The sequence below is a fragment of the Herpailurus yagouaroundi genome, unplaced genomic scaffold (genome assembly GCF_014898765.1).
Source record: "Herpailurus yagouaroundi ecotype Mexico unplaced genomic scaffold, PumYag 164, whole genome shotgun sequence".
Classification (NCBI taxonomy): domain Eukaryota; kingdom Metazoa; phylum Chordata; class Mammalia; order Carnivora; family Felidae; genus Herpailurus; species Herpailurus yagouaroundi.
The window spans coordinates 34,511,042-34,536,876 of NW_024412405.1; the positions used below are offsets into that span (position 1 = coordinate 34,511,042).

Genomic DNA, 25,835 nt, shown 5'->3' on the forward strand with positions numbered 1-25,835 from the left:
TTAGAGCAAGTATCAAATCAAGAAGAATGAAAGGTCAATTTTTGCTTTAATTGACAGGACTAAAACATCTTTTATGACCCTCAAAATTCTGAGATGCATCTGCCTTCCTGAGTTTGATTAACACTCACGGTGTCTCATTTAAAGTTGGGGATGAAATGACCATGGAGTCTGTTTTGGTTTCCTGTGTCTGTACTGTATTATGTCACATTTTAAACAACGTGTAAAATTTTTTTAAACATTGTGTAAAAAACAGTTTTGTGTTGATGTGGGTCCAATTTTCAGAAGTTAGAAAACCTCAAATACAGACAGCACGCTCTTCTTAGAATGTAAGGTAAATTTCTCAAAAATATTTATTAAACACCTTTTAGAATGAGACCATTATTTAGGGATGTGGGGCCTGAGAGACTATGAAGACATAATACGAACAATCTAGTTCAATCTAGTTCAAGCAGTAGTACGTGAAGGAATAAACTAGGAAGATAAGTAGCAGAAACTGAGACTGCCACGTAGACACGTAACACCATCAGTTACAAAGAATCATAAAAGTCTACTTGACCACCATTATCACTTTGGAACAAGAAAAGCTGTCCAGAATGTATTGCCATTCCATCTTAATCTTCTGTACACTTTGGGAAGGTGGACTTTTCCTGTCACTGTTGTCATCATTGTTTTCTGCTCTTTAACAAGCCGTTCTCTAGGAAGCACATAAAAATCAACTCTGACTCCCTCCTCCTTCCCACACTGCCCCACAACCGCTTCCAATGTTAGCACTGGTCTGAAGGAATATAATTATTTACAAAGTAGAGAAAATCTGTTTTGGTTACTTCCATATCTTGTCACACTATGAGTTCATCTACTGAACACAGCTTCTAGAATTTTAACTTCACTACTTTATATTATCAATTCAGACAGAAATTAAACTTCTTTTGAATATCTGATTTTAGTAAGTTAGATGTTTCCTGCCAATGTTTCTCTAGACTCTACCAGACCTAATTTAATAATGAAAACACGAACAAAATCAGATTTCCTAGATGGAAAACCACTTACGTTTACAGATTTAAATTTTTGGTGGAGATTATTTATAAGCATATAATAATCACTCCTGTTGCCCAGGTTCTGTATTAAATGATGTGTACTCTAAAGATGGTATGCAGAAAGTAGACTTTGGAGAATTCTGCCTGGATTCTGCCAGGATCCTCCTGGCTGCCACACTTCCATGTCTACCTTGGAGTTTCCTGTAAAGTCAGATTTTTGCCTTTACCAAAGATGTTCCCAAAAATGACATGTATTGTAAAACCACATGTTAGGGTAGACAAGCCTGGGGACCTCCAAACTTGCATGTGAAATATGGCATAACAGGAAGAACATACTGTTTGGAGGAAGAAGGATGAATTCAAGCCCAAGCCCCTAATCTCACTGCCATTGTGATTTTGGGCACATCCCTTAACTTTTCTGGGTTTCGAGGTACACATCTGCTTACCTTTTAGGTGATGGGCTTGTTTATCAAATAAAATGATGTGAAGTTACAAACAAAATGAGTTACAGATATTCAAGAGTTTACGGGAAGACGTGGCAGTGCCTGGGTGGGTCAGTCGGTTAAGCATCTGACTTTGGCTCAGGTCATGATGTCATGGTTCACGAGTTTGAGCCCCACATCGAGCTCTGTGATGTCAGCACAGAGCCTGCTTCACATCTTCTGTCCCACTGTCCCTCTGCCCATCCCCTGTTGTTTCTCCTCTCTCTCTCTATCAAAATAAATAAGCTTTTTTAAAAGAGAGAGAGAGAGAGAGAGAGAGAGAGAAAGGATGTGGCAATGATTGCCATATTTCTTCTTTATCTTTTTTCTCTTAGTTTCTAATCACTCAGCAAAATATTTTTGGAGAGTCTGCTAAGTTCCAATGAAAAGCATTAGAGATTCACAGATAAAGTGATATGGTCCCTGCCCTGAAGTAGTAACAAAGTGACACGATCTGACTTTGGTTTATAAGGATCATTCTGGCTACTATGCTGACAATGCATGATACAGATGTAGAGGCAGAAGCAGACACCTGGTTTATAGACCATTGTATCATTTCAGGCAAATAATGATGGCGTCTGGGATGAGGGCTGTAGCAGTAGAAGTAGTGAGAATTCAACCGAGACAGGGACTGGTAACCAAGTCTGGAATTTATAACAAGAAGAGAATTGGTGTCTTTGTGGCAGAAGCAAAGTTCAATCAAAGCATGGGGACTAAGAGAGAGTTACATACAATAAAATAAAACTTTCATAGAATATATTGTAAAGATTAGGAGGGAAGTCAACGAGAAGGAAGAGTATGCAGGGGCAAAGCACCAGCTTTGGAGAGGCTTGCTTTGAGGACAGTGGCATAAATACACAAAATGTCCATGAGATTGGATCAAAGGGGTGTCTCAGAATGGAACTCATCTGAGTCCTGTAGGGGAGAGAATCTTCTGTCTTTACCATTAATGCAAAAACAGCTGCTACCCATTTGCCTAGGTGACTAAGATAAACATAGTGGAACTGAAGAGGTCTGAGCTGGAGCAAAAGAATCCTCACCCCTGAATACAGTTTTCACCAGGTATTTGAGAAAGGGGTAGAGAATATACAATTATTCCTATTAATGATTGAGTACCTACTATATATCTGCCACATTTAACCCTCACAACGAACACCTAAAAGATAGATTTTATCATCCCATTCTCAAGATGAGGAAAGTAACGCACAGAGGCATTAAAGAACACTCACCTGCCCATCTTCACACCATCAGAAATGACAAAACAGACTCAGCTCTCCCTCTCTTTCCATAATGCTACGCAGGGTCACAGAGACGCATCTCTTTTCAGAGCGTGAAAGACTGGGATTACTTGGAAACATAACATCAGGAAGGGCAGGGATAGACAGGATTAAAATAGACGGTTTAAGAAACAGGACTGGACTGGAGTTGGTAATGTTCTCCACTCCTCCACCGCCATTGTTGTAGCTCCCTCAGGTTCAGCCACTGGTCGTTAGCGGCTTACAGACTGCTCTCAGGGACCTATGAGAAAATTGCCAAGTAACAGTTACTTTCAGGTTTGGAATCCAAAGAAGTTACTATTTTAGATGACTAAGTGCTGGTAAGAGTGAATAATTTTCTTTAATTAGGACTATCATCATAGGCTCTCCCCTCTTCCAAATTCTCACCCTTTCAAGTCCGACAGGAATAAAATTAAAAAAAAAAAAAATCCAGCGGCCATGCATCACCTTCACCAGTACTTCTTGACTTTTCCAAACAGCTGTGCACACCATGGGGCTCAGGGCAACACAGAATTATTGCCTAGCACAGATTGGACCTGTGAACCCTGAATATTTAAAACCATGAATAATGAATCCAGACTCAGAGGACTTTGAGAAGGTATTCTTCTGACTGCTTATGGACATACTGCTCATTATATATTTTTACCTTGGTTCAAAGCTTTCCTTCCTGAAGGCTGTCCCCCTCACAATTTCACATAAAGGTGATGTAACTTTGATGATAAGCTCCAAGAATCAAGATACCAGAAATATGGCAGTGTGAGTTTTGCTCCGTGCACACCTCCATCCCAACCAGCAACTCTAAAGGTGCTTATTTGTTTCCTTGTTTGTTTTGTTTTAAAAGACGCTCTGCGTGATTACACATTTTAGCACGTAATTTCTGGAACATAATGATCTACTGTCTTTGACTTTGAATTACTTCATGTACCAAGGATTCTTAATATTTGATGATTGAGATTCAAATGGTATTAAAGCTGTTCACTACGTGTGGAGCACCAGTGTTTGGTTTTCTTCATTTTTCTTTTGGCCAATTTAATGAAGACCATGAAAATTGATTTAAAAAAAAAAACAACATAATATTTACATTGAAAAAGTAAACTGTGGGCACAAATAAACTAAGAAACAAGTATTCTTGGGTGTTAATTATCAAATGTCCAGATTTGGGAGGACAGTTCTGATTTCTAATACTCTGTGCCATTGTTTCCATTTCGGTCAAATCAGACTGTTACTATATACATTCTAGTTTTGAATGCAGATAATATAGACATTGTAGCATAAGTAAAAGAGACACAGATCTGGAATCAGACAAGTTAAATTCTCAGGCTCTGCTGCTGATTTCTATGTGACCTTGCAAAGGGGACTTAACATTCCTAAGCTTAATATTTCCTTATCCATGAGGTGATACATTTGTCTAGATGACCTCCAAAATCTCATTCTATTCTCAAATCTTATCTATATGTAATACTTTATGGGAAAATACTACACAGATACTATTTCAAAGATTAAAGAAATGTAACCCATTATTTTAGAACATAACATGTCCAGCTTTTACTGGTTTGCTTTTCCAAAATATATGATTTTCATTCCAGTCCAATTTGTGACTCTTTTTCAAGTTAAGTCTGGAATTGTTTCTGCGATGTAATATAGTTTCAGAATTTTCAACATACAGTGCACAAAGTATGATGAAATGCTCTACAACAAAATGTATAAAAGAAAGATAATATTCCTCAGACATGGATAGTTATGAATCTCATCCAAGTAGACAGGTAAAATAAACTTAGGGAGAAGAAAACTGACATTTAAAATTGGTAGAGATACAAGCATTTCTGCAGCAATAACATCTTATCCTTTCACAGCAATCTGTCTCCTTTTCTTTCTTCCAAACACATGAAAAAAGGCATTTCAAGTTACTGATTAACTTCAACATGCTGATCTTTGATTCTGTCTAAGGTCCATGAAAATTGACTAGATTTGCTTCTATCAGAGAGGAAAACTAAAAATGTTAACACATTTTTTTAAAAGCTTAGATTCTCTATTATTCCGATATATCAACCCAAGTCTCATTTGGTTGAACTATATTTTTATTTGTTCCTATTCCCAAAGAAACTAGAAACTTCTAAGGGGTTATTTTCCTAAATATGAAACTATATGTTATGATCTGAATGAACTAAATTTTCATGGGTTATCCTCCTTCTCTTGATATTTTCCACTGTAGAATGAGAGGGCCAGGCTTGTGGAGGGTTGATTCCATAGCCACTGAGGTTCTTATCTATTGTTGGCCTTGGCAATGGATGGAGATAAAGGGAAAAAACTAAGCAGGGAGTCACTTTGGCTAAAAAAAATAATAAAATACAAAACAAAATCCTTTGGTCAGGAAATCAAAATGAATATACCAAGTGAAAATGAGTTATCATATATGCCCTTACAAGGTGAAAGAAACAAAAATATGAGGTATAGGAAATATCTATTATTATCATACAACTACTGTGTAAGAGGCAGCATGGCTGCCCTTACATGAACAAGGCAGCCCTTTTCTCAACAGTTTATGTGATATAAATCACAAGCACTAATTTTTTTTTATTTTTTTTTTCAACGTTTATTTATTTTTGGGACAGAGAGAGACAGAGCATGAACGGGCGAGGGGCAGAGAGAGAGGGAGACACAGAATCGGAAACAGGCTCCAGGCTCTGAGCCATCAGCCCAGAGCCCGACGCAGGGCTCGAACTCACGGACCGTGAGATCGTGACCTGGTTGAAGTCAGACGCTTAACCGACTGCGCCACCCAGGCGCCCCCACAAGCACTCATTTAAGGAATAATGCAGTTTAGTGCTATGATAAAGGTCCCACACTCTGTGGAGAGGACAGGTTGCTGGTATTGGAGCCATCCTTGAGATTAAGAGGATCATGACAGATATGAACAGGAAGAAGGAACACAAGCACCTTGAAGAGAGGCCATGAAGAGAGGCATGTTTGAGGAAAGGCAACTGATGCTATTCTATGTAGGAGGTGTGGGAAAGGAAAGAGGTAGAGAAAGAGTACCACTGAAAAGGCAGGGCTTTATGTTATATGTAATGGGAAGGGGCTTGAAAGATTTTTGAGCAAAATGTGGGCGAGACATGATTAGACCAGTACTCAGTTAGGATAAATAGCCTGAGAGCAACATGCAGAAAGCCTTGGGAAAGACAGAAGGCAAGGAGATCTGGTAGGAGGCTGTTTCACTGGGGTCATGAGTACATTGGAAAATAAACAAATGCCCATTATTCCTTCCCAGTCTTTACCAGCCCAGGAAAAAAGTGAGTTTTGTATATGTCAGATATGACATCGGATACAAAATATCTAGGAACAAAAGTTAGAGTCCCTTCCTCAATCTAGCTGGGCAGCTATGGGTTGACTTGTTTTTTGTTTATTGTTTTTGTTTAGGCCCTGGCTTTTAGCATGATCAATTGCTAATGATTCATAGAATGCAATTCCTTATCTTTCTGCCCAGCAGAGACTCATAGTTCTAACTAATAGACATGTCCACATGGATGTTCCACAAACTTTTTGAAGGGACAGACACATCCAAGTTCTAACTCCCCTTCATCTCTGCTAGCCTACTTTTCCTACTGTCTTTCATGATTCTCTCAGTTTTCCTAGCCAAAAATTCCAAAGATACATACTATTTACTTTTCACTCTGTATCTAAACCATTAGCAAGTCCTGCCAATTCTTGCTTGGAAACTTCTCATGAGACTTTCCCCTTCTCTCCTTTCCAAGCCACCGTCTTTCCTTGCTTAGATCTGCATCGGCGCTCATCTGGATGATCATCTTGGTTTTCTATCTGATGTTACTTCAGTCTGCTTCTCAAGGCTGTCCTCCATACAGCTCCCAAAGGTATCTTCCTTTCAAAAAAATCTATTACCATCATTCACCTGCTTCAAATTCCACATATTTACATAAGCCTGAAAAACAAAACTCAAGCTCCTGAGTTTGGCGTGAAAGGACATTTTAAATGTGACCAAAATACAATTGTTTGCACCAGCTATTACATGTACTCCAAGCTCTAGCCACATTGAACATCACCATCTTTGATGAATTGCCGTAAGAGATTATCTTTCCGTGGCCACTGCACCTGCTATTTGCTCTGCTTCAAATGTCACCCTTTTTTTCTAAGCTGGGACACCTTTTCATCCTTCAAGAACCACATCAAAAAAATCAGTTTTTCTTCCCTAACACTGCCCTAGGAAATTAGTTTCTCCCTTTATCCAAGGTACATTGTTTCTACCTCTATTCTTGCATTTGTTCCCATTCTATTGTAACTTTGCCTGTTTATGTGTCAGAGCTCTTCAAATAGACAACAAAATTCTCAAGCGTATGGGCTAGATTTCATTGCCTTTTTATCTCCCATGTCTCAGATTAGCCTGGTAAGTGGCACATGTTCAATAAACGTTTGTAGAATGAATGACTGATTATCTCTGTCACTGTTGAATACTGTACAAATAAGTAATTACCTGTTAGGAATAATCACAATGTAGACCAGGACTTCACACAATGCACAATAGAGAAGAGAGAGGAAGTAAATCTCATGGAGATTTAGAGATTCATCCGCAAGGAATGTTTTAAAGAAAACAACTATATCCTTGTTAGCAGCATGGCTTTGACAGCAAAAAATCAACTAACGTGCTTTGGGTAGTGTGAATTCAAGACTTTGGTTGTGGAGAAGAAATTAAGGATACTTATTCTATCCCTGGGTGTCTCCTTTGTAGACGTGGTAATTGAAGCTTTGGAACAGGATAGGGATATCAAGGGATCAGGTGTAGGGAGAGAAGAGTACATACATAATCCATGTTGACATTCAAATTCTTTCTGGAGATGCCACAGTCAAAACATTTCTGTTTCTGAATATGGTTGTAGTGCTGTGTTTTAGTTTCTGCTTAATTCTGTTATGTTGTGTCATTGATATGCTCTAATTTGTATGCAATCAAGGAGAAAGCCGTTTAAGAGTAAGAATGCTTTCAGCTGATTAAAAGCCCCAGTTTTTCTGGGTATTTTGTTCAAATAAAAGATAAAGTTGGAGGCAGTATCAAAACGCTCTGCCTTCCCTGTTTTATGTGCTTCTCTTCTTTTCCCATTCACTTGAGCATGTAATAATCCATATTCCAATTACCTGCCAATTCTTGCGGGGGTTTTCCTGATAAAGTTCAACTGACATCTTGGCATGCTTGGTAAAATTACAACAATATTCATCTTAAATTCAACATGTTCCTCATAATATTTATTCATTATGCTATTTATAAAGAACTGGTTTTATGATAGTTTTAGAGAAAAAAAATTGCCAGAATCACAAAAAGGCAAAGCACTTCTACTCTAGCAGAGCTTTTTATGCCTTGTGTTCCCAATTACCTAACACAGATTTAAAACAGTCAGTTCCATGCAAGTTATATGCTCCAAAGTACTATGGACCTTATGTATAATGAAACTTGGGAAGAGCTCAAATGCTAGGGAAATGGAAGAAAGAACATTTTCTTTTCTCTTAATCTCCATTATTTAGCATCAATCACATTGTGTCATATGATAGGTTGGTTGATTGATTAGCTTACTTCCCATAAAGTTAGAAGATCGTGAATTTTATAGATCTCATTAGCCCCATGATTAGAAATCTTGGGATCAAAGATTCTGGGGCCTAGAAACATATTTGTGTTGTTCCTTCCTTTATTCTCAGTAGGTAGCCCAGGCCTCCAATTGATTCTTTTTTTAATGAATAAACAGTCAAACCTCTTTTATGTTTCTGTAGAAAATCAGTAGAAATGTTGATTATGTTCTCCTGTTCATCAAGTCATTAGTACATATACATTCTAAATTATTGGGAATTGCACCAAGTTGATTGAGAGTATTTACAGGATACCATACCTATGAGGTATGTGCCTTATGTAGGGTGAAAGGACAAAGTAACTGGAGAAGATTTTGCTTCTTGGGGAAAATATACAAGAAGAGGGACAGATAGGAAGGGCGGCTAATTTTTAGCTGCTCATTACATAAGGTCCTCTCTCTGGTAAAATAAATGGGTTTGCCTAAGAGACAAGACACTTTAAGTTTGGTATTGCCTACTCCACAGGTGGTAAACATGGGAAAGCTGAAACAAGAGAAATGCATGGGTATGTGGGTGTACATAATACAGAATTGGTGACTGCTGTTCAAACCCATGTGGTTATGGATGCCCACAAAAAACTCATACCCAGCTGGATGGATCCATTATAGTCATGGCAGCAACATAGAGGCAAAATTCCAGAGCTGAAAGGAAAGCAGAGAAAACGAAACTGAAACTAACCTATTTTGGAATATCTTGATATTGATGTAGCTTGGCATTGATTGCCTCACCCAAAAGTGGTGGGAAATAACTGCCCCAAGCTTTTTGGACCATAAAGGAGTCTGTCTTCCATTTCGATCCCACTCAGGTCAGGTATCTGAGAAAGCTTTACTGGATCCCAGAAACAGTTCAGTGTCAGGATCTTTAGCCCTTAACATGGCAGAGTGTCCCTTACCATCATTTGGAAACTGTCTTGTTGTATTAGGGAAAGCTGGAGGAGTTCCCAACAAACTCCAGAGTAAATGTATAAAAAAACCTATTAACTATGCCTAGATACATAAGTTGTCACAGGAGCCTAAAGAATTAGGGAGTAGTTCTCGGTAGATTTTGATAGTTCTACCCATAAACTTCCATATATTATTTGCAGCATGTGTGGTTCCATCAACTGCATACAAAGTAATGCTTTATAATGGAAGAACCCAAGTGTATATTGTTTAAATTATAATGTAGAGAACTGAGCTATTTACAACACTTTTGTTCCCTCATAAAAATAAGTCAACCCTCCTCCTCTTCCAACAGGAACACCCTAGCCAACCAAATTATACCACTTTAAAATTTGCAAAGCACCACAAAAAAAAAAAAAAAAAAAAAAGATCCAGATGTTTTCAGAAAGAAAAAGGGTGGGGTAATAAGTGCTCATGTCCTTCTTTTCTTGGATTATTTGATTCAAAGCACTTTTTTGTTTATTAAATCAACTAGTGTTCACAGTTTCTGTTCTAATTCTATTTTAGAATTTCTAATTCTAATTCTTACCAAGAATGCTATTTCTAAAAAAGGAATTCACTTTTATTCGATTCAATAGTTGACTTATTCTACTATTGTCGAGTTCCTAGTCTGTGCCAGGCACTGTGCTAGATTCTGGGATTATTTTAAGGAACAAGACCAACGTGATCACTGTTCTCATGACACAACTTAATTTCCTTTTTAGTTTGTTTCAATAGATTTTACCTCTTGTTCAAAATTTACACATTATTTTTTTAGCCAATCAAATTTCCTATTGAAGTGAATGTCACATCCCTCCAAGTTTATCTTAAAATTTAATGCACTTGTAACCAAAAATTATAATCTGACTGCTTCATAATTGCCAATTGATTATAAAGCTCCTTTGGAAGAATGACTGTTGGCAACTAACTAGGCTATGTTGAGAAGGTGGCGAAGTGGGAATAGAATTGCCCTGCAGATGTCAAAATACAACACAAAGTTCCAAGAGGCAAAGGAGTGTGGTCATAGTGCAGGCCCTGATGACTAGACAGTATATAGGAATTAAGATTCCACAAACAGACTCGTGTACTTTTTAAAAAGATAGTGGAATTCAGATGTTTTCTCCTTCCCGTGAAACTTGTCAAAAGATCTAAAATTTAAAACCATAAGCTATTAAAAAAAAAGCCTGAAAATACAGAGAAATTTGTTCCAAATCCAAAGAGAATGCCAAAAGTTAACTTTGCTGTCCTCCAAAGTATAAATTTCTCTTAAATAAAATTAGAGTACCCCAAGAGGCTAACCAACATTTTTTCTCTCTTTATCATAACTGCAATGGAATCATAGGCGGGGGAAGGGAGAATGTGAGGGTCAAATTCTACACTTCAGTGGTAGGAGAGAGTAATTGGAATACCTCTGTAGATAGTTGTATTTATTATCCATCTCCTCTTACCCTGCTAATTCCTAACACTGGAGAATAGCTTTTAGATGTGGTAAGGTAACAGGGAGAAAGGGAAGCAGCAAGCAGAATTTATTGAACAGAGATGAGTCACCAAATAAGTGACCTGTGATCTACATAGGGCTGCACTGTGGACCTTATTGACCTGTGTGATCAGCCCATCCCAAGATGTGAGTTCCTAAAGCTAAGTGGTGATGGGCCCCCCACATAGAGGTAAACTCTGGGCAGAAATTCTGAAACAACAAACCCAAATGGGCACTACCAGTTTCCCAAGATCATGCTTCCCTGACTTAATAGTATCAGCAGGTAAAACTTCCTTTTTTCAAGTTTAATATTGACCCAATTCAAATATAGAACCAAGTCATATAAATGAAGCCTAGCAACCTGTTACAAAATGGAATGTAAGCATTGTAAACCATGTAATATAAAAATAATATAAGAAACAAAAAAATAGAGGAATGTGTAAGATGTGTAAGGAGGCATAATTGTACTAATTTCTTCATCTTTATGTTCAAGAATTAGTGATGCCCTCTAAGATTTAAATATCAAAGAACTTGGATTTAAGTAAATTATTAGAGTCATAGAAGTAACATTAAAGGAAACTTATGTAACTACGCTAAACATAAAGCATACTATGGAGCATGATGTTTTTATAATTACAACATCCTATTAGTTTCAGTTGTACGTCATAGTGATTTGATATTTTTATACATTACAAAATGATCCCCACAATAAGTCTAGTTACCATCAGTCACCATACAAATTAGTGCAATATTAGGGACGCCTGGGTGGCTCAGTCGGGTAAGTGTCCAACTCTTGTTTTCTGCTCAGATTCATGATCTCCCAGTTCTTGAGTTTGGGCCCCCCATGGGGTTCTCTGCTGTCAGCGCAGAGCCTGCTTTGGATCCTCTGTTCCCCTCTTTCTCTACCCCTCCCCTGCTTGCTCTCTCTCTCAAAAATAAACATTAAAAATTATTATAGTATTATTGGCTATATGCCCTACGCTGTATATTATATCCCACGTGTCACTTATTTTATAACTGGAAGTTTGTACCTCTTAATCCCCTTCACCTAATTTCACCCACCCCCAAACCCCCTCCCCACTCTGGTAACTAAGTTTGTTTCCTGTATCTGTGAATTGGTTTCTCCTCTGTTTTGTTTGTTTGTTTTGTTTTTTTAGATTCCACATATTAGCAAAAGCATGCAGTATTTATCTTTTCCTGCTTGACTTATTTCACTTATCATAATACCCTCTAGGTCCATCCATGTTTTCACAAATAGCAAGATTTCATTTTTTTTTTTTTAATTTTTTTTTCAACGTTTATTTACCTTTGGGACAGAGAGAGACAGAGCATGAACGGGGGAGGGGCAGAGAGAGAGGGAGACACAGAATCGGAAACAGGCTCCAGGCTCTGAGCCATCAGCCCAGAGCCTGACGTGGGGCTCGAACTCATGGACCGCGAGATCGTGACCTGGCTGAAATCGGACGCTTAACCGACTGCGCCACCCAGGCGCCCCGCAAGATTTCATTTTTGATGGCTGAGTAATATGCCATTGTATATATAGATGACATCTTTATCCACTCATCTACCAATGGACGCTTAGGTTGCTTCCATACTATGCCCATTATAAATAATGCTGCAATGAATATAGGGTCATATATTTCTTCGAATTAGTGTTTTCATTTTCTTCAGATAAACTCCCAGAAGTGGGGGGCGCCTGGGTGGCGCAGTCGGTTAAGCGTCCGACTTCAGCCAGGTCATGATCTCACGGTCCGTGAGTTCGAGCCCCGCGTCAGGCTCTGGGCTGATGGCTCAGAGCCTGGAGCCTGTTTCCGATTCTGTGTCTCCCTCTCTCTCTGCCCCTCCCCCGTTCATGCTCTGTCTCTCTCTGTCCCAAAAATAAATAAACGTTGAAAAAAAAAATTTTAAACTCCCAGAAGTGGAATTGCTGGATTGTTTGGTGGTTCTATTTTGAATTTTTTGAGGAAACTCCATTCTTTTTTCCACAGTGGCTATACCAGTTTACATTCCCATCAACAGTGTACGAAGGTTCCCTTTTCTCCACTTCCTTGCCAACACTTGTTATTTTTTTGTCTTTTTGATAATATCAATCTGACAGGTGTGAGGTGATGTCTCATTGTGGTTTTGATTTGCATTTTTCTGATGATTGGTGCTGTTGAGCATCTCTTCATGTGTGTATTGGCCATCTGTATGTCTTCTTTGGAAAAATGCCCATTCAATTTCTGTCAATTCTTTAATTGGGTTGTTTTAAAATTTTTTTATATTAAGTTGTGTAAGTTATTTATATATTTTGAGTATCAACCCCTTATTGGATGTATGATTCTTAACTATCTTCTCCCATTCATGAAGCTGCCTTTTCATTTTGTTGATGGCTTCATTTGCTGTGAAAAGTCTTTTTAGTTGGGTGTAAGCCCATTTGTTTATTTTACCTTTTGTTGCCTTTGCTTGAGAAGACTAATTAAAATATATATATGCTGCTAAGACTAGTGTCAAAGAGCTTACTGCTTATGCTTTCTTCTAGGAGTTTTACGGTTTCAGGTCTTATTTCATTTAAGGCTTTAATCCATTTTTTACATTTTTGTATATGGTATGAGGTGGTGGTCCAGTATCATCCTTTTGCATGTGACTGTCCAGTTTTCTGAGCACCATTTATTGAAGAGACTGTCTTTTCTCCATTATATATATTTTACCTCCTTTGTCATAGATGAATCGACCATGTATGTGTGGGTCTATTTCAGTGTGTCTGTTTTTGTGTCGTCCATACTGTTTGGTGACTATAGTTTTATAATTTAGTTTAAAATCAGGAAGCATGATACCTCCAGCTTTGTTCTTGTTTCTCAAGATTGCTTGGGCTATTCGGGGTCTTTTGTAGCTCCATACAAATTTTAGGATTGTTTGTTCTAGTTCTGTGAAAAGTACTATTGGTATTTTGATGGGATTGCATTGACTCCGCCGATTGCTTTGGGTAGTGTGGACATTTTAACAATATTGATTTTTCCAATCCATGGGCATAATATATCTTTCCATTTATTTGTGTCATCTTTAATTTCTTTCATCAATATCTTATAGTTTTCAGAGTATGGGTCTTTTACCTCCTTGGTTAAATTTATTCCTATAGTGTCATGTCATCTGCAAATAGTGACAGATTTACTTCTTCCTTTCCAATTTGGATGCCTTTTTATTATTTATTTATTCATTCATTCATTCATTCATTCATTCATTCATTCATTTTTGCCTAATTGCTATGGCTAGGAGAACAGCATGTTTTATATGATCCAGCATATATTAAAATTATGTCCTTATTTGTTACAAGTTTACAGATCCAGAAGGAGAGCATACATATAGTTATTACTCCTGGGGTATGGAAGGGAGAGAAAATGTTCACATTTTCTATTTTATTTACATTCTTTCCCATCATCATTTTCCTTTGGAAAAACAAAAAAATAAGAACTTTTTAGGAGTATTGCATATTTATCGAGGCCTTTCCTCTAAAAAGTACATTTATGCAGCTAACACCATGCAAATAGCATCATGATGTTTTAGTTCAGACTTGTTAGCTCAGTTGGGTAGACCATGCTGTTAATGAAGCCTACCCTGAAGTTTTGTTTCCTGTCTGGGTCAATTAGCTCTGCACAGAGGAAAAGTGGCTCTTTTGTGCATTATCTGTTAACCCCAGGAGCCAGGCTTTCAAGTCTTTACCTGAGTTTCATGGCAAGAGACACTGTGTGTATGTTGCAGAGCATAGAAAATGGAAAAAAAAAAAAAACAAAAAAAACCCAAAAAACAAAAAACCCTCAAACCATGTGAAGCCAAAGGGTGGAGGCAGTTAATGTCACTTTCACCTAAGAAGAATGACTCATATCTTATTCTCTTTGAAATGTCTACCTTTGATATTCCCAGACCACCACATTTCTGAGGTTACAATAAGTCAAATCAAAACAATACTACATTAAGTAAGAAACTCTTATTTTTTTAGCACTCCCTTTCCATTTGCCTTTATTGCTTTCTTCCACTTTCTCTTCTTCAGAGGATTTCTCTTTTTTTCCCATATTCATTCTCATAACAAATGACCTCAAGAAATAGAGGCTGACCCAGCCACTATGTATTGCCTCACAAAGGAATTCTGATTATTTCGGTTACAGTGAGGAACACCAATTGCTTAGGGATTCTAGTCTGACAATTTTTCAGGCCCACAGTTTTACCCCTTAACTTTGCAGCAAGTAAAGCCTGGTAACATTTTTTGGAGGCTTGTCTAATATGGAGCCTACCATCTAAGCCCACAGCTTCATTACAATCTGCATAGATCAGTGTCAATTTATAACCAGAATCATGGAAGGAATTTGAGCAGCTTGTTGGATTATTTATGTTGAGTATATGGAAGAGTTGGGGTTGTACATTCCAACATATCATTGTGAATGATGTACTAGGTAAAATTCTAAACAAGTCACTTAGAATCCTGGGTATTGGTTTTCTCACTGGAAAGAACACCTAGTATATGGGTACACTGTAATGAGAAACAAGATCTTATAGTATCCCCCGTGTTTCTTTTACAACATGTTTTCAGCTTTTCTGTCATCAACTAATAATTTTTCAGTTGTCTTTGTTTTAGAGAAGGCATTTTACACATTGATAATAGCAGTAGTGTTTCTAGGGCAACTTTTCCTCAAAAAAAAAAAAATTCAATTTTCTAACACTTAATACTTGGATACCAAGAAAAGAAAAATAAAGTTCTCAGGAATTTATGGCTTAGATTTTAGAAATCCCTGGATATTTCTTAAATATTCTCTCCTAGGAAATATGGAAGATATATGTATGATGAATAAAATAATTCTCAAGATATTTTTTCAGATAATCTGGCCATTAACTAGATAATTAATATAAAACCATAAGTTTCCACAGAAAACCACTTCAAGTACAAAAGAGCTATGAGGGAATTCATTGTCAATCAATTATATTTATTTTTAAAGCTCTTCTTCCTGTCAATAGTGGTTAAGATCACATGCTACAGAGGATTTTAATTTGGGCAGACATACATTCTGGTTTCTGGAAGAGTCCTGGTTGGCTTAAGCTGTGTAACTATTGATAGCATCCCTTTTCATTTTCCAAAATTTGAAAGGATTATATAATCACTGTTTTAATAGGTTGATAACTCCTTTTCACATCTTTCTCTTCATTATGTCTCTTGATGTATATACCTCTCTGAGGAAAGTACAAATACATGAAGAATGCAAACACTATCTTTATGCACCCTGGTCCTTCACCCAAGGCATCTGCTAATCTCAGGGTTGCCACCCAAATCTCGGGGTTGCCATTCACATCATAATCTGTTTGGACAGTGGCTCCCCACTCTTTTTCTTGTAACTATCCTGTAAGGGGAAACATGTGTTTACATGGATTCAACTAAATTAAATAACCCTTAGGTCTGTCTCTTTCTTCTTTCTCATACGTGCTGCGCCCAAGCCCTCAACTCAATCTCACACGAACAGTTTTTATCTCTTTGTAACTAGTCTCATTTCGCAAAAGAAAAATCCTTCTCAAATATCATGTTGTTGGTAGAATCTGGTGTCACATGAAAAAGTCTGGGGGTTTGTACTTGGCTATTTTTTATTCTAATGTTCAGGGTAACTAGTGCAATACTACATGAAAAGAGTGAAAAGAATTGTTTCTGTGAAAACACATGTAAATGTTTTAAAAGACTAGATAATTGCTGAAAGTAATACTGTTGAAGTAAGTGTGGGCAAGATAACTAAAATATGAGTTTACAAAGCTGAAAAACTCTAGGAAGATCTACACTCATTACTTTGCATGTTTCTTTAGTTTTTCACTCCACTTTAAAAAACACAAATATTAAACCACACACCATGCATTATGTATATGACTTGTGTGAGAAAAATAATAGAAGAAAAGGCCTTGACTTATATTTTTAAAAATCAGTGGAAATATATAATGTGTAATCTTTTAAATTAAAATATGAAAAGGTATTTTTAAATATAACCAAATTTTTATTTGGTTAATAAACCAACCTCTGGGCCAAGCTGCATTGGACAAAAGAGCTTGAATTGAACATAAAAATCATTTACCTGTGTATCTGCCCCCCTTACTAGAATTTTAGCTCCTTGAGAGAAAATATCAAATATTGGTCTTAGTATCCTTTGTTCTCCAGCACCAATGAAATGCCTGGGCCTTTAATAATTGTTTGCCTCTTAAAAACTTTCAATGGATTCCCCTTGGATAAATAATATACTACCAGATTCTTTATTTTTACATTCATAATTTCTCATATGAAATTTTTATTCAACTCCATGAATCCAAATGGAAGCCTCTAAGCAAACTGTTTTGCTTGACTTCCTTAAAACACACACACACACACACACACACACACACACACACACACACACACCATATACAACTATTTATCTGCCTCTCCTCATGAGGTGCTTCCACTTGGAACTTCCTCTCACCAATTTCAGTATCCTACCAACTAGAACCCTAGATATGACAGTCATTCACTATGAAGTGTTACTCCTCCGACATGATTTTCCCGACTCCCTCCAAGTGACCTGGTCATTGGCTATTTACACATTTGGGTACTGAAGAACAAGTCATGAGAAGTCAGCTCCCGTGTACAATTTTGGGACTAGCTAAAGACACAAACATCAGGCTGAGGGAGCTGACTCAGCTGAGAGCCAAATGCAGAAGCTCAGAAATGCCATTGAGCAGCTGAGACACGGCATCTGGCAGCATTATAAGTTAAATCAGGTTTCAGACAATAGCCAACCCAAGATTTCCTAAAGCCCAGAGCACAGGAAAGACAGTAATAGGCAAAAGAGCACAGTCATGAATCTGTGTGGAAGGCTGCCATCATCACTGAATTGTGTTGTGAGCTCACAGACCCCAACAAGAAGTCACACTGTGCAGGCTATGGGACCATGCAATAGGTGTGACCTCTCTTCTCCCAATCTTCTCTTAACAGGGTTACCAGCCAACTTTGCTGTATAGAGAACAATGCAAAAAACAAATAAAAATAGGCTATCTATGCCAGTGGGCTAGCAGACAGCCGGGTCTTTGAGGTAACATATAGTGGGGTCCCAAGGGAACACTGGATTTCAAGTCTAGAAACCAACAGAAATAATCATTTATTATGAGAGCCCAAGAAAGCAACTGGATCACCAGGTCCCATGTTTGGAGTAGTGAGCATTTTAAACAAGGAAGAATGGGGAATGGAAAGGAAGGCACTGAAGCTCTAGATACTCCCTACAGGGAATATGCTCAGGAAACAGTTGGATCATAAGCAGATGCAGCCAGATTTTGTGACCCTGGAAGAAATGTAGATGGAGCAAATAGCATAGCCTCACAGTTAAAAACACTTTAACTTAGACACTGAGTGATACTATTTTGTACTATAGGTAACCTAGAGAATAATGGGCCAGTATCCTCAGATAGATTTTAAACAACAGTAGGTTTTAGAATCTTTAAACAGGTTTTGGTGGTAAGCACTTGGGTGGAGAGAAGCATAATTCTGTTAAGCTGAGCACCTCTTGAGAAGCTTCTTCATTCACCGCAATAATAAAGAAAAATTTGTCAGTTACCAAGTCAGCATATTTTAGGACCATGCATCTGGATACCTAGAGAATGTAGTTTTCTATGACTTCATAAAAACCTAAGTCAACCAGTTTTCAGATTTGTTAATTACTCAAAGACCTGAAGGCAAACTTTCTCATCTTTGATGCATTGGTGTTTCAGTTTTTTTTTCATTCTCTGTTTTATAATATTGTCATGTTCTCCGAGTAATTTTGTTAAAAGTAAATTTTAACAGATGCAACAAAAATCTCTCTTTCTCTTCCATAAAACACTACCTGGTATGGGGCATTTTTTTTTTTTTTTTTTTTTTAGCTACAAACCAATTTGACTTATTCGATCAAAGAACTGGAAAAAATTAAGTGTCAACACTATTGCCTCATTCTACTCTTGTTTGTTTGCTTGTTTTGTTATATCTGTTTCCTAGTGTTAGTTGCCTCAAATCTTTTTAAACATAGGCTAGTGACAAATAATAATAAGGTAGTTAGTAATTATGGAATGCTCATTTTATGCAAGAACTTATGCTACGCACTTTATTTATATTGTTAAATCTAATCTACACAAAATCTTATCAAATATGCACCCTTATATTGCTATTTTGCAAATAAAGAAACTAAAGTTCATTTAGGCTAAGTAATTTTCCCAAGATCACATAGGTAGTAAGAGGTTTTGTGAGTTGCACATTTATTGACTATAATGTGTGTGTGTGTGTGTGTGTGTGTGTGTGTGTGTGTGTAAGATACTAAAATATGCTCTTTTCTTCGTTTCATCGTGCAATTATTTTTTCTTGTACGGATGTTTATTGAACATTTTGTGCATTAACCAATGTACAAGGTATTCAATAGGATTCAGAAATGGCTAAAAATCAATCCCAGTTCTCAGAAGCTTATGGTAGACATTAAACATTTTTTAATTAAAATGACAGCTTTTTAATTGGAAAAAAAATAAAAAGAACTGGGTGTTTGGCCCTCAAAGTTAGCCTAGGAAATTCAGATGTTGCAGGAAGGAAATTAAGTGGCTCTCACTGTACTTCACAGAGAGTAACTTGAACATTGTGAAGAACAGAATTCAATATCTATTGAATACAAATGGGGTTTTTGTCATTATCCTTGGCTGTGGAACATATTTTTAATATGTTTGTCTATGTGATAAGATTGTAAGTTCCTTAAGTGTTGAGACTCTTTTTATACCTCTATTTTGCCACAAAGCCTCGTGCATGGTTGTGTCACTCAAGATTGTGTTTAATTGAATTGAGATAGTATCTCTTATCAGTATTTAGTGCTTTTTCATGAAATACTTGGGAAATTTCTCGTCTTTCTTTCTCCCACAGCACTGAGACCACTGCAAAAATAACCAAGCTAGAAGTTACCCACAATTCTAATGCCCAGTGCACAGTAAAGCTCTGCCCCTTCTCTTTTTCTCATATGCTTTTTATATGACCTTTTTTTCCCCTGGATTATAACAGGACTGTACATTACATTGAGAATTATTAATCCAAATATTTTTTCTGACAACCCATTTTGAAGGAAAGAAGAAGTCAAAAAAGTGTTTTGAATTTGAAACTCCACCTTTAAACAAAAATATTAGATGATCTCTTTAACATTGCTATTACCCAAACTATTAACATTAGCAAATTCTCCAACAAAATATATATCTGTTTTTTAAAATATGCATTCAGTTTTGTAGTAGTATTTTTTTTTCTTTGCTAATTACACATAATTGGTGAGTGGCCACCAAGAGTTCAAATCCTTGAAGTACCATTTTGTAGCACTCTGGATGGCCTGTTTGCAAGATTATATTACAAGGTTTGTGTTATTCCTCTGTTGAGATTTCAAAGATAAACTTCTGACAGATTTTCCACAAAAGAGACCATCTCTTTAATGTGTTTGCTTCTAATAAGTGAAACTTGTAGGATCACATTATTACTATAAAAAAAAATAAGTTTCATACCTTTTGACTTAACCAACTAAGGTCTTGAATGTGAACATTGATTATGTCAAAAATAGAATTAACTTTTTTGAATTTACAATAATAATTACATTTTTTTCTTTTTCTTAATTCTGTACATTCTTCATCCTGTGTTTTTGATTCATTGGGATTATGCTTTAAAAATATATAATTCAGGAGGGGATGGATGGGGGAAATGGGTAAAGGGTCAAGAGGTACAAACTTCCAGTTATAAGATAAGTAAGTCCTGGTGATACAATAAACAGCATTAAGAATACCGTATTGTATATTTTTGGAAGTTGCTAATAGAATAGATCTTACAAGTTCTCATCACAAGGAAAAGTTTGTAACTATGTGAGGTTATAGATATTAACTAAACTTATTGTGGTAATCATTTCAAAATATATATGTACATCAAATTATTATTTTGTACACATTAAACTAACACAATGTTATATGTTAATTATATCTCAAAAAAAAAAAACTGTGGGAAAATGCTTAATTCAATGATAAGTCAATATCTGTGAAATACTTCCTACAAAGGTACCGACAATTCATTTAATCACTTGCAGCAAACAGAGTAGCATAGCAGGAATTATATTTGCTATTTTTCACTGTAAACTCAGATAACAAAATAATTTACCCTGAATTAACATCTTGATAAGATAAGAAAGTAACAATTAAATAAGCATATACCCTAGTGGTATGCAAAGTGAACAGGCTGTCACTTGATTCGAGGATGGACGGAATTCTCTTTTTACCACTTATTCCAATCGTTTGTCCTAAGGAATCAGATGATGGTACTTCCCCGTCCCATACTGTGTGCTGTGTATATTTACATAAGATTTGTATAGTGGAACAAAGATATAATTTGTAGTTTATTACTGGTAAAGGGGAAGATGCCAAATGTTTAGAAACTCTTGAAGACTGGCTTTAGATCCTCAACTGTTCCAGGTTTTGTTCTAAAGCGCGGGGTTAAATGAATTGCCAATGTGCTGTCTTGTACTTTGTTTTGTTTTCCATAATCCTACGCATGGTGAGCCTGCTGCTACACAAGAAAAACAAAGTATAGCTTAAACTACCACTTCTTACCACAGACTCATTCATTCCCATTCTAGAATCAACACTTTATATTTTCCTTGTTAGAAAATTAGCAATGCAGCTCATATCCCTGGGTTAGTGGATGAAGGAAAGAGATAATTTGTATAGATTACCCAATTTCCTGCGGGTGAATGGGAACACAAAGAGAAGGGAAGAATAGAGAAGGAAAATACCAGAGTAGCCAGAGACTAATGGGCCAGTCCAAAGTAGTTGCCTGGAATGCAGGGAATGAAAGCCTGAGGTAATTGTTTGAAACTGAATGAGTCAATTGTTAATACTATTTGAAAATATTTGAAAGGTCCATAACCTCTAAGTAAAGTTAATGTTTTTGTAACCAAGATAACCAGAGAAGTACAAAGCCATCACTTCTAAAAACACTTGATTATAGAAGTATTAGAGTGTTATTAAGTATGCTGTGTAAACCACCTACTGCAAATTTTTAAATGTATTCTAAAATAAGAAAGGGCCTATCATGGGTAATGAAAACAGATGAGACGTTCTTTCTTGACAATTAGATTCTTACAGTTTATCATGGTTCTGTATCATGGTATAACCTTGAAGTTCTGGTTAATGAAATGGATCATAACAAAGAACAGAAAGACAGAGAATAAATTGTCTCTTCAGTTGGACTATTTAGTTCAGATGCCATGTGAAGAAACTCGCGTCTCCTGTCATCTCAGTATCAGACATTACCTGTGAGACAACTTGGAGCCCAGTTTATCACCTTTGGAAGCTGTTAATTACCAGGGACAGGTTCATATTTGACAGTTCTTCTCCCATGACTATAATCTTAAAACCTCTACAATCTGGAGGAAAGATTCATCCTTTTACCACCCGCGATAGCCCTTCCCTTTTGGTAAAGCCTTCAAACTCAGCTAAGCATGTTCTCACCTTCTCTGCCCAGCAAAAGAGTTTCAGGGTCCAGATGTATTTGTTCTAGTTGACTGTGCAATTTTGTTATAAATGACATATAGAGAGAGCCAAGTCCTTTCTCTCTGACCATGTGGGGATCAGGAAAGTTGCATAGGTAGGCCAAAGCAAGTTAATCCTTAATCATACATGGTTACCAAAGCTTTATGTATTTGTTTGGACCCAAGGACATTTTTGCTGAGTCAGAGCCAGTCAATATCACTTTTTAGATAATTTTTTTTTTCCTTATATGCGTGGGTAAGAAGGTCGCACACTTTAGTGCCTACACGCCTGGCAGGGCCTCTCACAAACCTCAATCCACATGTTAGCTTCTCTGAAAGTCTAGTAAATCTCAGGAGTAGATCCCAATTGTCTCAGGAGAATGAGGTACTTCTTCATTTCACCCCCAATTTGGTCACAAAGAACTTCATCTGACAACATTTTATGATGCAGTGACACTCTGCCAATGGTTTTAATTATGAACTCATTAAGTTGGCTTAAATACAGCAAAATGTATTTAGTAATTTGTTTCCATTCTGAGTGAATTTGCTGTCAGTCTCTGCCCCTCAGGAATTTATCTACCAGTACCTACTTTTGGAATATTTACACAGCAAAATAGAACCAAGGACAAAAAAGGGGCCCCTGGGTGATTCAGTCGGTTAAACATCCAACTTTGACTCAGGTCATGATCTCACGGTTCTTGAGTTTGAGCCCCAAGTTGGGCTCTGTGCTCACAGCTCAGCTTCAGGATTCTGTGTCTCCCTCTCTCTCTATCCCTCCCCCGCTTGCACTCAGTCTCTCTCTCTCTCTCTCTCTCCCTTTCCTTCTCTCTCTCTCTCTACCAGTCTCTTGCTCAGAAATAAATAAATATTAAAAAAGAGAACAGAGGCACCTGGGTGTCTCAGTTGGTTAAGCGGCCAACTTCGGCTCAGGACATGATCTCACAGGTTCACAGGTTCGAGCCCTGTGTGGGACTCTGTGCTGACAGCTCAGAGACTGGAGCCTGCTTTGAATTCTGTGTCTCCCTCTTTCTCTGCCCCTCCCCTGCTCATTCTCTGTCTCTCAAAAACAAACAAACAAACAAACAAACAAACAAACAAAACACACACACATACAAAAAAAAACCACGAGGGGCACCTGGGTGGCTCAGTTAGTTAAGTGTCCAACTTCTGCTCAGGTCATGATCTCATGGTTTATGAGTTTGAGCCCCGCTTAGGGCTCTGTGCTGTCAGCTCAGAGCCTGGAGCTTGCTTCGGATTCTGTGTCTATCTGCCCCTCCCCTTCTTGCACTCTGTCTCTGTTCTGTCAAAAATAAATAAAAAACATTAAAAAAAATTTTTTTTAAAGACAACCAAGGACGAAAAAAATATAGGGCAACTATGTCAAAGTCGAAGGAAGTTCACTAAATATAAAAATAAAGGGTAAGTGGGAAGATAACTCTATGGTCATTTTCTGTCATCAACATATGCCCTATGATTTATTTTAGACTGGCTCTGGCTTTATACAAAGCCCAACACTCAAAGGACTAGGGAGACCTCTTGAAGTCTGCAATGCACTAATAAACTGGAAAGAAGTTGCTAGCAAGATGCTACACAGCCCAAATATCCCAAACATGCAGCAGTGGTGGTGCAATCATCCACCCAGCCATGAATTCCTGAAGTCCCTCCAGATGCCACACAGAAACTTGGGTTTCTGAATCATCCAAGTAATAGGCAGAGTCATACACAAAATAGAAACTTCAACATATTTTTAAAACTAAAAATTGCTTACGATTTGGAGGAAAATGAATGTCATTCAATTTAGCCTTCAAACCAGTGAATTAACCTCAAATGTTAAGGTAAGATTCCTAAACCTAAATTATTTTAGTAGGAAAGATTTTGTGGTGGATGGATTTTCAAACCCAAGGGGGAAATGCATTGAGAAGAGTAATTTTATAAGGGAACCTAGAAGAGTTCTTACAGGTATTTTTGTATTTACTGACAAAGTTCTTTGGAAATAATAAGGGCCAACATTTCAGTATTTTCCATGGGCCAGGCACTTTGCATTCATTATCTCGGTTTTTGCAATACTGCTAAGCCACATCTCTTTTCTACAGATGAAGTTTAAAATCTTGCCCCAAGTCACACATATAATAAATAAAACTAGGATCGAAAGCCAGAGCTGTATCGTTCTGAAGCCCCCTCTCCAGCAGTGCTGATGGCAGTGCTGGTGGAAAGGGAAGGAAGCACTGCAAAATCTCCATTTACTTCCTATCATATCTCCCTGCTCTTCTGGAGTTTCTCCCTTAAGCTTTAAGAAACAATTAACGTCCATGTAATCTCCATGTCTTCTTTCAAAGGTCTTTCTGCATCCAGCCATTCAAGCTGTGCTTCTTCTGAGGCTCCAGTTATGCGCTTTTCAAAAGAGAGTCTTTGGGGACTGAATATTGGTAAAGCTGTTTTACAGATTGCCAGCCACCTCCCTTTTGGTCAATGGGAATAGCAGGGTGATACTGTAGCTCTCTGTCCCTGTAACCTGAGTGCCGGGTCTGCCTTCTCCTTGGCAGCTCCGTTTCCCTGACATAATTAATTTCCTGTGAACTGTGGCAAGGAAAGGGCATTTTAAAACCTTCTTTACCAACAAGAGTCACTTCCTGTTATACTCCACCAGGCCGAATACAGATTTTCACATTACATAGATCATAACATTTCCTGTTTTTCACCTTATACGTCTCAATGGCAGCTGGAACATATCAGCACTACCTTTAATTACTTTATTCTAATAGCTAGGTTAGGTTGTCTTAGATCCTATCAGGAAGTATTATGAATTATAATGGTCTTCAAAAGGTTTTTGTTGGGAAATTGATGCTTGATTTTTACTATTGGTGCTGTTAATTTATAAATCTGATAAAGGGAAATAACTCTAAAAAGAAGTAGTGTTCCCTTCAAAACTCAGTTTGCCACCATTTTTTATTTATTTATTTATTTATTTATTTATTTATTTATTGCATCTGGCCTTTTTCCATGGTGGAGAGAGCAGTTCCTCAAGCAACAGATTGAAATCTGCAATCTATGTACAATGACTCCCAAATCAATTTCCTCCAGCCATATCTCTACCCTTGGCTCTAGATTTGCATTAGTATTTGCAAAGAGATATTATTTGCAAGATATCCCCATGCATAGTATGACAGGTATCCCCTAGGTATTTCTAGGATATACCTAGAAATAAATTCCTAAACCAATGCCATCTTTTCTACTCTTTATCTCTTCATAGAACCCCATAACTGGTTCAGGTAAACCAGAGATCTAAGTGTTTAATGATCAGTCACTAAGTTCTGTCCTGTAACCTCCACCTCCTAAATAGCTTTCAATCAAACCCCTACCTACCTTCCCCTGCCACTTCTTTTGTTGGCAATATCATTATTGAGCATGCTAGTTGCTGCCTGCCACACCCACCCAGACCTTTCCTATTTTCCTCTTTTGTGAAAGAAGCGTTAGTCCATTCTC

General features: G+C 37.3%; 1 long non-coding RNA gene across 1 annotated transcript in view; it reads right to left on the reverse strand.

The window, feature by feature from the left end:
- Positions 1–2,148: 2,148 nt before the first annotated feature.
- Positions 2,149–25,835, reverse strand: part of LOC121037850 (uncharacterized) — a 30,271-nt gene continuing 6,584 nt past the window's right edge. The window contains exons 3-4 of the long non-coding RNA XR_005794022.1: positions 9,004–9,059; positions 2,149–3,034 (exon numbers count right to left, since the gene is read on the reverse strand). This is a non-coding gene — a long non-coding RNA (uncharacterized LOC121037850). The remainder of the gene's footprint in view (positions 3,035–9,003; positions 9,060–25,835) is intronic.